Genomic DNA, 14300 nt, shown 5'->3' with positions numbered 1-14300 from the left:
GGGGAGAGCACTAGATGCAAACTAAATGAGTGTGAGAACAGTCTAAGGCCAATGTATACAGGATATATAGAATGCTGTGTAAGTGCAGGGCTGGCCCACCCAGGAGGCAAGGTGAAGCAACCGCCTCGGGTGGCAGGATCCACAGGGACAGCAGATCCTCAACGGCATGGCTAGCCGCTCGAGTGCTTGGGGCAGCACACGTGCCCTGCACCTGGGAATGGAGAGAGCAAGCCAGGGCAGGGTACACTGCCCAAAGCCTCTCCGCCGCCTCCCCGCCAGCTGTAGGGCAGCTGAGGGAGAGGCTGGGGCAGACGCAAGCCCCACACTGCCATTTCAGGCAGCGCAGAGCCTGCAGGCGCCCAAGTTACCACGTCAATCCCAAGAGAGACATGTGGCTCAGGCATGCTGCAGGCCCCTGCGGTGTGGCGCCCAGTGCCAGCTGCGTTTCGTTGTGTTTGTTGACTGAACTAAAAAGTTTCGTGAGCCCCCAAATGTTTATTTTATTTTAAAAACTCATATTTTTTTTGCCATTTTGTCACCCCCCTCAGTGATGACACCCGGGGCAAACCACACCCACCGCACCTCCCTTCCTATGTAACTGCAGATCCTGATGTAGACCTTTATTCCCCTTGTTCATCTTGTTCATGATGTAGATCTTCATTCACCCCTTCTTATCTGGCAGGAAGGGGGAAAGCATTGTGTGGTTCATCTTAGGTGCCAAAATGTCTTGGGCCAGCCGTGTGTAAGTGCAAGGGGGCTTTTTACTTTCCCACTCTAACATCTGCCACTCCCACCAGTACTTATGGGTTTTTAAGACTGTATGTGATATGGCATCTGTGTGTGTGTGTAATAGGTAAAAACAACATTTTATTAGGCATACACAAGCCCTTCAGTAGACCTAAAGTTGTTACTTGTCCACTGCCCGTGTGTGTGTGTATGTGTAAATTAAGGCTGCCTTTAAGGTTAAAGCTCTCAAGCATGGCTTAAAAAGAAAGGAGGACATGATTAAAACAGCAGAGATCAACAGTGTTACAAACAGCAAGGATGCAACAATGAAACTAGCAAGGAGAGCAACAAGGCTAAAAGCACAGCAAGAAAAAAAACACCGTTTTAATAGCCTAGGAGAATTAAGATATTTATGTACCAAATTTATTAATCACTCTATAAAAATATTTTTAAAATTGTAGTGTTGTCCAAAAATTCTTTGAGACAACAATATACAATGATAATAATATTAAAACCTATGTAAAATCTGAGCACTGATAAGAAGCATGGCTGAGGTCACCCCTCTGGGAAGGCTTGTCAAAATAAGAAAGTTTTAAGCAGGCCAAAAATTGGAAACTACAAGAAGTACCAACAGTGGAGGAATGGCAGATGAAGATGATGGATTTTTGGGAGCTAGCCGACCTGACCGGAAAAGTCCGTGGCCAGAGGGAGGAGAAGTACCAAGAGGAGTGGAAGAAATTCAAAGACTATTTAGCTAAATATCTTAAGATAATATAAATAGAATTACTTGCGAGTACCAAATAGGCCTAGGATTTGAAAATGTGATGTGTAAAATACTATGTTAAAGTTAAAAATGAAAAGAAAGAAAGATGTTAATTGACCAAGTAAATTTTATGTGAAAATAGTTTTGGAAAACTGTTACAATGATTTATATGGAAACTCAGCCAGGGGGATTCGAGGAAGTCACCTAACAATGTTAACAAAAGTGGAATTACTGTAATCAGGATAAATGTTTGCTAGTTTATTTGTATGTTTTTTGATTTCCTTTTTTCTATCTGTTTGTTATAAATTTGGAAAACTAATAAAAAAATTTGAAAAAGAAAGAAAGAAAATTTTAAGCAGGCACCATATGATCACTGCCTATCTAATTTGTTCAGGGAGGGAATTCCATAAGAAAGACCGGTGCTGTGATGCTAAAGGCCCTGCTCTGAGCTGTCATGAAGCAGGCATCAGATATCTTAGGCACAATCAGAAGAGCATCTCCTGATGAGTGCAGCAGCCAAACAGGAGGTAAAGTGATCTTTCAACTAACTGCACCCTGAGTTGCTTAGGGCCATGGACACAACTACCAAAATCTTAAACCTGCCTGGCCCAAAAGTGTTATATGCTGGCTGTACGTTGCTTCAGTCAGCAGTCTAGTCACTGCATCCTGCACCGGCTGCAACTTCTATATCAAACTCAAGTGGAACCCCATATGGTGTGCATTGCAGTGATCCAATCATGAAGTTACCATCTGCAACCAGCACTGATAATAACAGGTTCAGCACCAGCTGAGTGTCCCTGGGAGAACATTCCATGATGAGGGAGCCGTCACTGGAAAGGCCCCACCTCCACTTGCCAGCTATCTCTCTTCTGCAGGTGGCAGCACATCTTAGATGGGTGCACATCTTAATAAACTGTCAGGTACCCATATGAGTAGGTGATTCTGCAGATACCCTAGTCCTAAACTGAATGGAACAATATAGGTTCAAACCAGCATTTGAGTTGTATTTAGAATAAAGCAGAAGTTAGTAAAAATCTTTTACTACTAGCGAGCTGTGTATCAGTAAGTAATCTGGTTGCACTATTCTGAAGTTTGAAGTTTCTGAATAGCTTTCAAAGGCAGCCCACACACAATGCAATATGTTATGTAATGTATTTACATAAGCTGCTTTAACAATGCTTAAAGCTAATGCTGCATAAAGTTATTTTTCCTGCTCTGCTGGGGTTTTTGGAGGGTAGGGGAGAGGTTATGAATAGTTTTTCAATGAATAGTTATGAATAGTTTTATTTGCAATGAATAGTTTTTTCACCCACACAAGTCTGTATATTATGTAATAGTTTACTTTGCAAACAAGAAGGTGACATTGTCCTCCCCAAGTCAGTTACTGAGTGACTTGCCACAAAGTCTAGGGAAAACCCCTTCAACATTTGCTGACTCAGAAACAACAACAATATAAGTAATGCCAATGTGGTGTAGTGGTTAGAGTGTTGGACCTAAGACCTGGGAAACCAGGGTTCAAATTCCCACTCAGCCATGAAGCTTACTGGGTGATCTTGGGCCAATCACTGCCTCTCAGCCTAACCTCCCTCACATGGCTTTTGTTGAGATTAATTGAGGAGAGGAAGAACTGTGCCTGCTACCTTGAACTTCTTGGAGGAAAAAGGTAGGATATGAATGCAATAAATAAATATCCTGATTTTCTGTTCTGAAAGAGACATGTTTATGTAAAACCAAACAAACAATAGGGCACATATTTCAACTATAGAATCTAAGGACACTGGAACATTACTCATTTAATCATGTGGGTTCACGACATTAAAATGCTTGGGCTTGTGAGCTACCCTACTGGGTTAATATCTTCCTCTTTTAAACTAGAGGTTGCTGTGGATGGGGCATGTTATAAGAACCTACAAAGACTGGATTAGGAACTAGATTACCTGCGTCCAATTTCAAAGCTGTAACAAAGTGTCATCATACCTTTTGTTTTGCCACTTAATCTCCACCAGTGGTTTTGAATAATTGAGGTGCAGTTAGCTACGCAAGGAAGAGAAGCCTGCTACGAAGCCCTGACAAACTATCAAGAGAACCTTTGCAGTCCTCAGCATCGCTAGCCTTATCAAAGTGAGGTGGTTGGACGGCAGCAGCAAATCCATCAAAGCCAGATGCTCTTCCCACGCACAGCATTAGCTGTTCAACCCTAGGCCTGCCCTGGGGTGAACTGTTCAGTAATATACCTGGGCAGATGGTAGCTTTCAGAGACTGGAAGGTAGTTTGAGGGGCTGCCACTCCCCATTTGTGCACATATTTATTTTTATAGTTGCTCTTCTGTGGTCTTTGGCCAAACCAGTGTGGCATGTGTCATATTACTTTTAAGCTGCACACTGGAAAAGTTGAAGCTATTTCCCCAAAGACATAACTTTTGCTAGAATAGAATAGAATAGAATAGAATAGAATAGAATAGAATAGAATAGAATAGAATTTATTATTTATACCCCACCCATCTGGCTGGGTTTCCCCAGCCACTCTGGGCAGCTTCCAACTGAGTATTAAAATACAGTGGTCTGTTAAACATTAAAAGCTTCCCTAAAGAGGGCTGCCTTCAGATGTCTTCTAAAAGTCTGGTAGTTGTTGTTCTCTTTGACATCTGGTGGGAGGGCGTCCACAGGGCGGGTGCCACTACCGAGAAGGCCCTCTGCCTGGTTCCCTGTAACTTGGCTTCTCGCAGTGAGGGAACCGCCAGAAGGCCCTCAGCGCTGGACCTCAGTGTCCACGCAGAACGATGGAGGTGGAGACGCTCCTTCAGGTATATGCTGTTATACGCCATCCCCAATCTCTGCCGGCTGGTGACAAGATTCCATGGGGTTCCAGGTGCTCACCCAGGGTGTGTGTTTCCATCAGAAAATTAAGGCAGAGTGGAAGCTTATTATTGACACACATTAACACCCGAGTCTACTGTGAAGAGTGTTCCCAGCATTCGCATGACAGGAGTCCTTTGTTGCTCTCCTAAGAGAAGAGGAAACCCCAAGGGAAGAAGGCTCAGAGCTCAAGGATTGGTGGTGGGGAGACAATGAGGGAGAAGAGGGAGAAGACTGGGAGGAAGTGTCAGAAGAGGCAATGGGGCTTAGTGAGCTGGGAGAGCCTGTGGCAGAGAGACAGAGATGAGTCTGGCTAGTGAAGAAGCATGGGTGTCTCCCAGAAACAGGAGAGGCATGAGGAGAGCAGCTGAGAAATTAATTCACACAGGTGCCGTCTCAGATTGCTTGGGGGAAACTCTGGAGAGGAGAGGACTTAGGAAGCTGTGGGGTGTGGGGAGGCAGGCACATTCAGTCATCAACTGCCTCATGGGGGTTCTAAAAACCAACTATGCCAGGCATAGGCAAACTCTGCCCTCCAGATGTTTTGGGACTACAACTCCCATGATCCCTAGCTAACAGGACCAAAGGTCAGGGATGATGGGAATTGTGTTCTCAAAACATCTGGAGGGCCGAGTTTGCCTATGCCCAAACTATGCTTTAGGGCCAGAGCTATATAATGTAACAGCTTGTTCCTTGCAGAAGGTTTTTTCTGTCCTCTATGTTGAGACCACGCCTTTGGCTTACAGTATTTGGATAGAACATTTGCTAAAATTGTCATATGTTGTTCATTGTGTATTATGTTGTCTATTGCATTGTTTGCAAATGGAAAGTCTTCCCTCAAAAAAATATTGGATAGGACCAAATGCATTATTATCAAAAAGTAAATATGTGATTTATAAGGTGATTTTATCTGTTTCCACTGCTGAGGAAAAAATAGGTAAAAGTATGAACAGGAAATTGTGGTGCTATTTGAATTCTGGAAATTGTGGTAATCTCTCTATTATCCTATAGATTTTTTAAAAAAATAAAATAAAATCCACCTGTGGATTTTTGACCTTATACACTTTACTATACTCAAATATGTATGGAATTTCATTTTGTGATGACTTTTGGTTTTAAGGAAATACAACCAACATAATCCCAAGGCTCTAATTCTGTATTTACGTACTCAGAGTAGCCTCACTGAACTTGGTAGAACTTCCTTCTCAGTCGGCATGAACAGGATTGCACTTCGAATGTATTAATTTAAGTATGATTAAAATTGCTTTTCCTGCTGATTTGTTTTGGTATGCATTGGGTTGATTAGGTACTTCTTGGCTTCATGCTAGCAATTGTTACTTGCTTTCGTTTTCTGCTTATTGTAGCAGATAAGACATCTGGGGATGAGTCATGCGGAGAAAAAAAGAAGCATCTAGAATCCATTTGCTTTCTTAAAACTGCATGTGCATCTAGGACAAGTACGACTTGCATTTTTCTGTCAGAGCAGAGATATTTATATAAATGAAAGGTCATAAGCTCCTTGTGCTGAATTAAGCCACACTGTCTTTGGGACAATGGCAAAATAAGGAGACGTGAATGGCATACTTCAGCAAAAATGAACATAATATATGAGAGAGAGAGAGAGAGAGAGGTGAAATACTTTATTCCCACTGGTGTATATGTGTGAATTGTTTTGATCCTATTGGTTTTAAATTTTAAAGCCTGGAAAGTCTGGGATGAGCTTCATTGTTATTAACATGTCCATGAATTAAGACCTTCATCTGAGTCTCTTCTCCATTTGGCAGTTAAGTGGTGACTACCATAGAGAGGCCTTTTCTGAGGTGACATCCTGATGGTGGGATTCTTTTCCTAGACAAACTTGCCCCATTCTGTCATTGGCATCTTTCAATCTGCCAGGCATATTTGCACAATTGTTTCTAATAGTACTTCCTTGTCATTGTGTCTATGGGTTATAGACCCATGAAATTAATGGATGTGATTGGCTTACTCATTTTGGGGAAAAAATTATAAACATAATAAAATCACATGTTTTATCACATTGCATGCTAAAATTACATGTGTGGGTAGGGTTACCTAAACAAAAAACCTCTTAGCAGGCACCCATAACAATAAAGCAAAGGCACTTGCCTAATACAGTGCTACCTCGGGTTAAGTACTTAATTCATTCCGGAGGTCCGTACTTAACCTGAAACTGTTCTTAACCTGAAGCACCACTTTAGCTAATGGGGCCTCCTGCTGCTGCCGTGCCGCCGGAGAATGATTTCTGTTCTCATCCTGAAGCAAAGTTCTTAACCTGAAGCACTATTTCTGGGTTAGCGGAGTCTGTAACCTAAAGCGTATGTAACCTGAAGCGTATGTAACCGGAGGTACTACTGTGCTAATGTTCCAAAGAGCTACAATGAAAATTGTGTGAAAATTGTGGAGGGGGAAAAAAGCTGTTTCTCAGACTGAAGCCGCTGAGAGGGCACGTATTAGGTAAGGCAAACCTTCAAGTAACGTAGTCCAAAGTGGTTGAGGACAATTCCACTTCAACCATCACCTTATGTGCCCTTACGTGTCATGACCGCTTCAATCTACGATTGTTAATCTGTGACCTTGAAGGCTTTAAAAAGGAACTACCTGAGTAAAAAAATAAAATACAAATATCTCAAATCTCTAAATACATATCAGATATTTGGAATCTTTGGAATCAGTCTGATTTGAGAACTACTGTGATACACCCAGGAATAGCTCAGTCGGTAGAGCATGAGACTCTTTATCTCAGGGTTGTGGGTTCGAACCTCACGTTGGGCAAAAGAGAGTCCTGTGTTGCAGGGGGTTGGACTAGATGATCCTTGTTGCCCCTCCTAACTCTGCAATTCTATGAGTCTGACATGGTGCCCTCTAGATGTTGTTGCTGTACCATGGTTTTATTTGCTATGAAATTGTTGGCAGGGAAATGGCTGTGCTGCCACCATTGGCCCAGTTTGTCCCACCCATCCCTGGCATAGAGGCAGGGAGATCAGTGACTGGTCTCTATGACTGAAGTGGGATCAGTGACTGATCTCTGTGACTGAGGTGGGAGCGTGACTGCTCCCCTTATAGTGACCTGCCCACCTACCCTGTGAGCAGCGCAGTTGCCTTCTAGGGCTGAGTGGGAATATTTTTGATCTTGGTGTGTCTTTTCATCTGCTCTGCACTGTTCTGATTTGGGGTGTGTGGCTCTAACTGGCTTAACCTTACTGTCACAACTTAGCATTTAGGGTGGGATGGGAATTAATTTTAATATGAGATGTCCCTGCAGGAGCCTCCTTGGCAGTAGGCATAAGACAGGGAATCAGGGCACCTCAGCTTATCTCCATGGTGAGTTGAGTTAGGAATGAGAACCTTGCCTAGGTTTAAAACAGATGATGTGGTTTGAGCCAGAGGTTATTGCCCAAGACCAGAGACAAGGGCCACTGCATGCCCTTCATGGTCTTTGCCAGTTCCCTGTCTACAGTTATTCATTCTGCCTTGCTGCAGTATCTTGAATAAAGTTGTGATCTTCATACCAAATGCCAGTCTTGTGAGTCTTTACTCCGGACAGGGATATGCAGGCAATGTTAGCTGTATTATCTGATTTTTAGAAAAGGGCATTTGCTGCCAGACTTTGCTCCTGGTCAGAGAATATGGCCAGATGGAATCCTTGCTGCTTGGTTCAAAAAGCAAGCCTGACTATAGAGCTCAGTGAGCTTAACCAGTTACAGTCCCCTTCAAGCCCCTGGAAGATGGGCTACTGAGTTGCAAACTGGGAATCCCTGAGCCCTGGGGTGGCAATCCCCCTTATGTTGGTGTGATGAGATGGTGGTGGACAGGTACACACATATTTTTCCTTGGCCTGATGCAAAAAGGCTGGCTTGGGCTCATGACCAATTCACACATACTTGGATCTTTATGCTTTGCCCTTATAAATCAGTGCATATTCTGACAATGTCTTTATTGCTTTCTATGTAACCTGCCTTGTAACTTCCTTAGCTGAAGCCATTTTAAGAAAGGAGTTGAGAATCTCAATTGAACACATCCTCAGCTCAATTGAATATGCTTTGTGGATTTCATTACTTTCCCAATTTATTAAAGGGATGACTTTATCTTCATTTCCGCCTTTCTGATATATTTGTTATAGCCCATCTCCTTAATAACTTTGGCTGAACAATTCACTCTGCCTTTGGCTGCCCTTCTCCTTTTGCCTGCAGCACTAATTCACACTCCACTGCGTATATTTTTTTTATTGCTCACTTCGCCTCAATTTCTTTTGCAGCTTAAAAAAACACCACCCTCTCAAATCCTTGACCCGTCCATTATTGTTCCACGTTTTTATGATTCACTTCACTGTTGATGTTCAACACTCTTCTGGAATGCCATTCAAGAAAATTAATCTTGATTTTTGTTGTTGATATTACAATTAAAGTTATATAGGAAGCATTTTCATCCATGAGGTCTTGCTAATGACTTAGGAGGCGGATGAGAAACTATTGGTCTTAGCTAACTATATCATAATTGGTCAAATTAAATAATCTCAAGCAAGGAAAAGCAACTGATTGAAAGTAGCTAATTGAAAGTGCACATAATTTTACATATCCGTGAAATACATTGCATTTTTGAGAACTGATGGATTGTGGTCAAGGAGATAAGTTTCAAGCGTCACCTAAACCATGAATGCTCTGAGTTTTGTGAGGGGCAGCTGGAGATGGAAAAGGAATTTTATAAATAAATAAATGTAACAATTAAATAGTTGAATAATTAAGTAAGTTGTCTTGCAGGCTCATTTTCCCATGTATAAAAGGATAATCTACACACTTTCACTCCAGAGTGTTTGAAGCTAGACATAAAACTGGGCTCTCGCTCTCTCTCTCTTCAAGTATACAAACTGCAATGTCTGCTATCGAGCCCATTTAACCATTCTTCATATTTTGAATTCTAGATGCTAAAACTTGCTGTGCCAACATGTAAGTGTGTAGCCCAAGCTCAATGCTCCCAAAGGTAGTGTTATGATATATTTTGCAGTAATATTAAAATCAGGGAGACATGTAAGCAAAAAGGCAAAATAACTGGGGCTGATTGCCCTTTCACTTCTTTTCTCAGGCATATTAATGAAACACGCAGTTGACATTATCATCACCTTATACATCAACATGTATTCAACTTGTGAACTACTGTAGGTTTCAGATTGTTCCAAAATTACTACTTACCATGATTCCTGCTTTATATTGTGTGCTGTACTTGTTTTGCATTCAGATATGAAAAAGTGATGCAGGTACAAGGTAGGGGGAAGAGATATAATAGTCCAACTATGGATATTGCCAACCAGTATAGGAAAAGGAATGAGGATTGCACTGCCTGCTCATCTCCTCCATCTTCAGCATCACAAGGGAGTGAATATGTTTTAAAAGACACATATATTAGAATATATCATTTCTGACAACTCAAAGACAATATGATGAAGCCTTAGGCTGCAATCTTAACCCTACTTATCTGAGGTTCAGCAGGACTGAATTCAATAGAACTTACTTCTAAGTAGACATGATTAGTCTTACACTGTTAGGGCTGCATCTCAAAACACGGAAATCAGTTGACTTAGTCAGGGCTGTCAGTGCTATCCCCATTCATGTCTACTCAGCAGTAAGTCCCACTGAGGCTTAGTCCCAGGTAAGGAGGCTAGGACTGCAGTCTATGGGTTGCATCTGGTGGTGTCTGCTAGAGCAGTGTTTCCCAACCACTGTTCCGCGGCACACTAGTGTGCCGCGAGATGTTGCCTGGTGTGCCGCGAGATGTTGCCTGGAGGGAGGCGGGCGAGTCGGGCGGTGAGAGGCGGGGCGGCGGCGAGGAGAGGCCGCCCAGCGCGGGGCTCTCGCCGTCTGCCTGCCTGGCTGCCTGCGAGCTCGGCAGGCAGCACCTCCGTCCGCAGCGCCCGCCTTGCGGCTCTCATTCCCTGCCCCTGCCAAAGCTCACCCAGCCAAGCCGCGCTCTCCTTCCTGCCTCGCTTTGCTGCCTCCTCCCCCCCCCACCCCCAAAGCTTGGAGGTTCCCCGGCAAGGGGGAGGGAAAAAATTGAAACTTAGACTTTCGTGCGTCCCTCCCGGCGTGACGCTGCGCGCTGACGTCACGGGGCTGTAATGGTGGTGTGCCGCGAGATTTTTTTCATCAAACAAGTGTGCCTTTGCCCAAAAAAGGTTGGGAAACACTGTGCTAGAGGCTCTGCTACAGCAATGCCTCCATGCATGAACATTGGGATACTACCCACCCCCCATACCTACTGAAGCTTTCTGCACCATGTCTCATTTTTTTCTTGAGAGCCCCCGAACCCTGAGAAGCAGCTTTTCAGGGTGGGTGTAAGTGGGAAAACATTAGACACAAGTGCAGTTCCCATACTTGCCAAAGAGTGGGCCCTTCAGAAATGCAGTTCTGCTCACTTCTTGCTCCTTCTTTCTGCCCACTTCACTTGCTCCCAAAGTCTCTGCTATAAAAGGCCCCTGTTACCCTGGCAACCTCTTCCTCCAAATTCTTCTGTTTCTGTCTAGACCTCAGCTGGGGGAAAGGACAATGGTCAATTGTCCTTCATGGCCCTGTACTTAGTTCTCCTTGTGTTCTTAATGTCATCAATATTGGAAGTCTCCTGAACAGGAAAATAGGTTAAGCCTGTATTTTTCACTGGCCTGGCATCTTCCCATCATACTCTAAAAAAAGAGCTAAATTCTACTCCTTTACTAAACTTAGGATTTGGTGTGTCTGCCCCCCCCCATTCATAACAATACACTGGATTGCATTGATAGCAATCTCTTAAAAGTATAAAATAAAATTTTATAATGGTTATAATAACCAGGGTCAAGACGACTGAATATTTAAGCTGTCAAAATACTTTGTTATGGCAGCAGTCCTGGAAGCATTTGCCAAGTGCTTATCCCATAATAAGCTGATAGTCATGTGCCTTTGGGATCTCAATCCACACAGCATTGATTAATTTATTTATGCATTTATTTCACAGCATTTTTAGCCCACCCATCATCAACAGATCTCAGGCCAGGTTGTTACCAGGTCCTTTCAAAGCAATGGGGATACATCCTCATTAAATGATAGCTGGGGGAAAAAAAGAGTTAAAACCACCAACACCCCCTTTTAATAAGCATCTTCCAACCTGTTACTGGCAGTGCTGCTGAGAAATGATATTTACAAACAGGTACTGCAAAAAGCAACTTAAAAGAACATCAGACAGTTTTCCAGCCAAGAGTTAACTCAAGAAGAGGGATCAATAAAATGGTGTGTTTGTCAGATGAGGAACCATGCCCAGAAATATTTTGCTTCAGCTGCTTAGGGAACCAGACCTCAAACCAAGAAGAAGCAGATATGGCTACAATATCTAAAACAGAAAGAAAAAAGTGCTAAACATCAAGAAAATGTATTAAATGTACGGACCGGAAGACTTTAATTTATTAAACAACATACAAAAGTTAAATAAAACCAACAAGATAAAGGCATTCAAATGACAACCATAAAAAACAACCTCAGGGCAGTAAATGACTGGATTTGAATTAATCTCTAGACCAAGGTAAGAGTGCTCACAATACATTTTGCTATTTAAAGGTAGACTTCCCCCAGTCATGCATAGTGTATGAGGTTTGTTCAGGGATTATTTTTAATAGCAAAACGGATGCACAGGTGAGGTTGCTGAACTGGACTCCCAACCTGCTGTTTGTTTCCCCTCCAGGGACTTTTGCCCAGATACTTCCTGTATCAGAGTTAGTGGGGAAGGGCTATAGTGCAATGGTACAGCATGTACTTTGCATGCAGAAGGTCCCAGGTTCAATTCTGGCATCTTCAGGTATAGCTGGGGATATTCCCTGACTGAAACATGGTCAGCCTTGGATACTACCCTGTGCTGAGAGGTGCCATTTGCCGTTCTGCCGCAGGCCAGTCCTGGCATCCAGACATTGATCAGGTGCAAATCTGCTGAGTTATCAAGGCTGCATTGAGAGCTCTCAGCCTACCTGATAGAAGACATCATTCCTCTGCTTTTCCAGACAAACCTGAACCAAAAGAACCACTTAGGGATAGGATACAAGAATAGAAGTTGAATCAAAATCTGCTTATACAGTGGTACCTCAGATTAAGTACTTAATGCTTTTTCAGAATAGTGGTCTCTTACAAATCTGGGTTTTGAGACTGTTTGAGGGGAGTGCAAGTCAGAAACAAAGGAATATGGAAGATTTCTTAAAATGTATGCTTTGGAAGATTATTTGCACATCTGAACTATATACAGTGGGACCTCGGGTTAAGTACTTAATTCGTTCCGGAGGTCCGTACTTAACCTGAAACTGTTCTTGACCTGAGGTACCACTTTAGCTAATGGGGCCTCCTGCTGCTGCCGCGCCGCCGGAGCACGATTTCCGTTCTCATCCTGAAGCAAAGTTCTTAACCTGAAGCACTATTTCTGGGTTAGCGGAGTCTGTAACCTGAAGCGCATGTAACCTGAAGCGTATGTAACCTGAGGTACCACTGTATACCAATGAATGAGATTAATCACATATAATTACATATATGATTGTCATTGGACTTTATTAATTTTTCTTTTTGGTTTTATGTCTTCACTGCATCCTGATTTTTGTAAGTTACCTTGAGGTGCCTTTCAGAACATTTTGAATTAAATATAATCAGTAGAATAAGGGCATTTCTCATGCAGTATTTACTAAGTTGCGGGCAATTCTACCAACTTGCAAGCTTCCTCTTTCTGGTCTCCTATCAGTTGTAGGTCACTTGGATTAAAGTGGTCCAGACTGAGTGGTGTCTTATCCAGAAAAACATTGTTATTTTTAACCAGGTAATTAAATTAGCTGGTCATCCGTTGAGAAGTAAAAGAAGATTATCTTTGTCTGTGATGGTTCCAGGCTTCTATTTTGTCCAGTGCTGCCATTTCACTTGAAAAACGAATTCTGCAACATTTTTCATGTTTTTGTTTCAAAAATAAAAAATGCTTGATTGCAATGCTTAGCTGTACATTATCTGTATTTTCTACAACATATATAAAACCTACTATTTCCTCCTTGCTTTACCTGCAAGTTCACAGGGCTTTGTGTAACAAGGATTCTGTTAAGTCCATCTCACTGACTCTCTGGTGGGCATCAAGCCGCTTAGGATTGGGAATACAAAAAACCAGCCCAGCCATTCCTGATCAAGGGATTGAGATGAACTGATTGGCTATATCCAGTGTTTGCTTTGCCTTAGTAAAAAGTGCAAGTTATAGGAACATAGGAAGTTGTTTTATGCTGAGTGAGATCATTGGTCCCTATAGTTCAGTGCTGTTCACACCAGGGGCCCAATAGGCACACGAGACTGGCCCATTTGGCCTACATGACAGTTTTCAGCTATCCACACTCAGCTGTCATTTCAAGTGCTACCACGTGACTTCAGATGTGTGACAGATAAGCCCTGTTGAGGGCAGCCGGAGCTACCAAGTGCATTCCTGATTGTTCCTTGTCAGTCTGGCTTGCATTTGACACTCTTTGAATTCTGAGCTTGAGTGCAAGCCCAGCTGCAGGTGGCTTTGCTTTGGAGCTCTCAATCAGAGCTTGCCGCTGGAGCTGATCCAGGAATCTTCAGCAGGAATAGGCCTGGCTTAAATTCAAGGAAAGGAAGAATCTTGCACCCCTGTTTCTTTTGCAACCATCACCTCAGAGCCAAGGCTGAAAAAGAAGAAAGAAAGAAGATAATTTCTTTGAAGTTGAATCACATGCCAACCTGTCAAAAATGACCCATGGAAGATGGGCTAGTTCTGGGTTTCATTCAGTTCCCTATCCCTGGTTTAAACTGTCTGACAGCAGCTCTCCATGCTTTCAAGAAGGGAAATTCCCATTCCTAACTGGTGATGCCAGGGACTGAATCTCAGGACGTTCTACCTGCAGAACAGAAGCTCTACTACTGAGTTGCAATGACAGAACTGTACAAAAC

At 42.8% G+C, this 14300-nt stretch overlaps 1 long non-coding RNA gene across 1 annotated transcript in view; it reads right to left on the bottom strand.

Moving 5' to 3' along the window:
- Positions 1–14300, bottom strand: part of LOC310714680 — a 181094-nt gene that overhangs the window by 103504 nt on the left and 63290 nt on the right. The gene's annotated exons all lie outside the window — the stretch shown is intronic.

The sequence above is a fragment of the Podarcis liolepis genome (assembly GCF_965112155.1).
Source record: "Podarcis liolepis genome assembly, chromosome: 9".
Classification (NCBI taxonomy): Eukaryota; Metazoa; Chordata; class Lepidosauria; order Squamata; family Lacertidae; genus Podarcis; species Podarcis liolepis.
Note: the sequence above shows the minus strand (reverse complement) of the source record. Positions and strands in the feature narration are given on the sequence as shown.